Source organism: Hyla sarda, chromosome 11 (assembly GCF_029499605.1).
Source record: "Hyla sarda isolate aHylSar1 chromosome 11, aHylSar1.hap1, whole genome shotgun sequence".
Taxonomy (NCBI): domain Eukaryota; kingdom Metazoa; phylum Chordata; class Amphibia; order Anura; family Hylidae; genus Hyla; species Hyla sarda.
This window is the reverse complement of record NC_079199.1, coordinates 72,330,938-72,335,204: the sequence shown is the minus strand read 5'-3', so window position 1 is coordinate 72,335,204 and position 4,267 is coordinate 72,330,938. Positions and strand designations below refer to the sequence as shown.

Genomic DNA, 4,267 nt, shown 5'->3' with positions numbered 1-4,267 from the left:
TTATGGTCAAACGGAGGCTTTACTGAGTAGAAGACAGGTGTTATTATCTCCCAGAGGACCTCGCAGCTTGCTGGACCAATATACTTGTAGTTAACTTGACTTGAAATTAGACTTGACTATGTGCAGGACTTGACTAGTTTCAGTGACAGCAGAAATAGACTGGAGAGACTGTAGATTTTGTGGCCTTCCAGATGCTAATCACTTCTATGGTAGCTGAGCTCAGTAGGGTAGCTGGTGGTAAGTGCTAAAAGAGTGAACTGTAATTGCCGCCCCTTTATATAGTGAGGGGGGGCTGGACTAAAGCCCATTGGTCAAGCTGTGGGTCATAGGTTAAGCTGGTGCTCTCTGGGAGAACATGTGACAACAAATCATGAGAATGCATAACATAACATGTGACAGACTTATACAGGTCCTTGAGACCTCCCTCAGGTCCTCTATACTACCTATACATAGAGATCCTGTCTAGGTATTGAAGTGACACACACACCTTTATAAAACCAACAGCGGGAGACCTTGCAGGGGAGCCCCCAGGTCACTGAGGGACTCAACTTGACAGGGCCTAAGGGTAATACAAGACCGGGTCCTGTACTGGGACATCACAGGGGCAACTACAGGTCCATGCACACTACTGAATGTCCAAGCGGAGAAATTCAGCTCAGAAATTCGAATAGTGTGGTCTGTGCCAACTGAATTAGTCAGTGCTAAGGCCATGCAGCCATTTCCAGTCCTAAAAGCATTTCTCTCAATATTCGGCTGAAAGAAGTAAGGTGTACCTGTCGTAAACATTTTTTTTATATAATGTAGATAATACTATTATATGTATATTTGCAATATACATTGGTAAATTTTTTTTTACATTTTTGGGTGAAAAAGTGCTATCCCTGCAGCTCTATGTGTGTGTCTCTATGAGAAGTCCAATACAGGAAGTGAGGGTAGGAAAAGCAGGGCTCTGTGCAGGCTCCTGGCTCGTCAATCATCCTCAGGTGTGAGCTAGGAGCGTGTCACAGACCCTCAGTGCACAGAACCCTGCTTGTCCTCGGCGCACAGAGCCCCGTTTGTCCTCGGCGCACAGAACAGAGCCCTGCTTGTCCTCAGTGCTCAGAGCCCTGGTTGTCCTCGGTGCACAGAGACCTGCTTGTCCTCTGTGTACAGAGCCCTGCTTGTCCTCGGTGCACAGAGCCCTGCTTGTCCTCGGTGCACAGAGCCCTGCTTGTCCTCGGTGCACAGAGCCCTGCTTGTCCTTTGTGTACAGAGCCCTGCTTGTCCTCGGCGCACAGAGCCCTGCTTGTCCTCGGCGCACAGAACAGAGCCCTGCTTGTCCTCAGTGCTCAGAGCCCTGGTTGTCCTCGGTGCACAGAGCCCTGCTTGTCCTCTGTGTACAGAGCCCTGCTTGTCCTCGGTGCACAGAGCCCTGCTTGTCCTCGGTGCACAGAGCCCTGCTTGTCCTTGGTGCACAGAGCCCTGTTTATCCTCTGTGTACAGAGCCCTGCTTGTCCTCAGCATACAGAGCTCTGCTTGTCCTCAGCGTACGGAGCCCTGCTTGTCCACCTTCACTTCCTGTATTTGGACTCCTCATACAGACACACAGGCAATAGCTGCAGGGACAAAAATATATACATATTTATTTATTACAAATATACATATAATGGTATCTACATTATTTAAAACATTTTTGGTTGATGATAGGTACACTTTAACCCCTTCCCTCAGAATGACTTATATAAAAGTCATCATATGCTGGTAGTTCACGCATCATGATGTTTATATAAGTCATTAAGTTAATCATGCGATGCGCGGCATCACACAGGTTAACTGGCAGAAGTCCCGCTGGTACCAGCGGGGGACAACTTCTGCAACCCCCCCAGGACCATCTGTGGATGGTCCTGGTCAGCGATCACTGTGATTGGTCCCTGTGGACCAATCACAGTGTATCAGCTGACTGGGGTGGTTAAAGTTAATTTCCCCTGCTCTGCCCGCCTCTAGAAGTCTGCAGAGCAGGGGAAGATGAGAGATGCGTTGGGGACATACCACAGGATCGGCAATGGCAGCGGGGATTGGCGGCCGGCAAGTGGATGACGCAGCGGCGGTAGGGACAAGTGGAGGCGGCGGCAGGCAAGTGGAGGTCGCAGAGGCAACAGTGAAGATCATCACTGCTGCTTCTAGTAGCTTGAAAACTACAACTCCCAGCATGCCCAGACAGCCTTTGGCTGTCCGGGCATGCTGGGAGTTGTAGTTTTGCAACAACTGGAGTGTCACAGTTTGGAGACCACTGTACATTGGTCTCCAATCTGTGCTCTTCCAGATGTTGCAAAACTACAACTCTCAGCATGCCATGACTGTCCCGGAATGCTGGGATTTGTAGTTCTGTAACATCTGGCTCTTCAGATGTTGCCGAACTACAACTCCCAGTCTGGGCAAGCTTGGAGTTGAAGTTTTGCAACATCTGGAGAGCTACAGTTTGGACACTGTGGTAGCTTGGGGGTGTAGGGTGTAGGTGGTGTAGATGTGCAGTGATGAAAGGGTGTTGAATTAACCCTTAGCTGTCGTGACGCCAGTTTGCGGGTTCTTACTCTATAGATATATATCCTACCACCACTCGTCCCAGGAACGATAGGGAGGAATAAAGGATTGTCCACAACCGGAGGTTTAGTAAACTGTGGATAACTTTACTGCAGCTTTTATGCAGGTTGATAACGGCAAACAGTCTATACAGAAGAGTAGTCTGTAAGTTCCTCACAGTTGGTTGGGACCTTGTAGTATATAAGCTCTGAGTCTGGAATTACGCTGTTCCGCTGGATTTAGGAGAATTATTTAGGTCCAGCAGTCACGCAGGATTAACGGGATTTAGATTTGGTAGACTCACGTTTAGTAAGCTGCTGAATTGGTAGGCTTCAGGCCTAGTTTTGTCTTGTAAGTTTTCACCGATCTCCTCTCTCTCTGCTAGTCCGGAACCCAAGAGAGATGTTACTGCTTTGCAGTACAGGAACCAAGAGAGCGATGATTGGTTAACAGCTCCCTTATATGGAGAGGGGCGGGCTTAGAGCTTATTGGTTCCCACCAGCTGTCAGTCCTTTCACAAAGCATTATGGTACATCATGTGACCACACCACGTGCCCTGGAAGGTCCTTAAGCTTAACTTAACATTAGACTTATTAGTCATGTGACCTAAGGTCCTGGAAGTACTATACATATAATAATATATATATATATATACAATGTATGTACATCAAACACAATAAAATTAAAGAAGGAAGAGGTGACAAGGGGTTATCCCACCAGGAGGATCCTACCTATACATTGGAACTCTGCCTTTGGGGACTTAGAACCCAAAGTATGGTACAAGGTACGGTACCGGGACACCACAACACCACTACACAGTGGTCTCCAAACTGTTCTCCTTCAGTTGTTGCAAAACTACAACTCCCAGCATGCCCTTCGGCTGTCTGGGCATGCTGGGAGTTGTAGTTTTGCACAAATGGAGGCACACTGGTTGGGAAACATTGTCTGTTTCTTAACTCAGTGTTTCTCAACCTGTGTGCCTCCAGCTGTTGCAAAACTATAACTCCCAGCATGCACTGACAGACCGTACATGCTGGTAGTTTTTCTTTTGCAACAGCTGGAGGCACACGGGTTGGGAAACACTGAGTTAAGTAACAAACTCTCAGTGTTTTGCAACCAGTGTGCCTCCAGCTTTTGCATAACTACAACCCCCAGCATGCATGGACAGCCAAAGTTGTAGTAGTATGCCTACAGCTGTTTTATATAAGTCATTCTGTAGGCATGAGGAGGCAGGAAGGGGCCCTCCCGCTGTCCTGTCAGCTGTTCGGGATGCCGCGATTAGCAGCGGCTATCCCGAACAGCCCGACTGAGCTAGCCGGGAACTTTCACTTTTAGCCGCGCGGCTCAGCTCTGAGCGCGCGGCTAAATGGTTAATAGCGCGCGGCGCCGCGATCGGCGCTGCGCGCTATTAGAGGCGGGTCCCGGCTTCACTATGACGCCGGGCCCACCGTGATATGACGCGGGGTTACTGTGTAAGCCCGCGTTATATCAGAAGAGCAGGACCAAGGACGTACCGGTACGTCCTTGGTCCTTAAGGGGTTAAAGTGACAGTGGTCAGATGTGCAAAAAATGCTCTGTATTATGCATTGCTTTATATTATGCTGCTGGTATGTTGCCCTCTTCATTATGTGCACCGCAGGAGGCTGAGGTGGCCATGCAGCGTGCACAGCGTTCGCTGCATGGGTCTGAACTCTATGAGAGACTTGCG

At 48.9% G+C, this 4,267-nt stretch overlaps 1 long non-coding RNA gene across 1 annotated transcript; it reads right to left on the bottom strand.

Moving 5' to 3' along the window:
- LOC130295834 (uncharacterized) lies at nt 1-3,044 on the bottom strand. Its single transcript, XR_008849019.1, has 2 exons — nt 2,864-3,044; nt 1-1,595 (listed from the first exon to the last, which is right to left on the bottom strand). It is a non-coding gene; the product is annotated as an uncharacterized LOC130295834 (long non-coding RNA).
- Between the last annotated feature and the right edge of the window lie 1,223 nt (nt 3,045-4,267).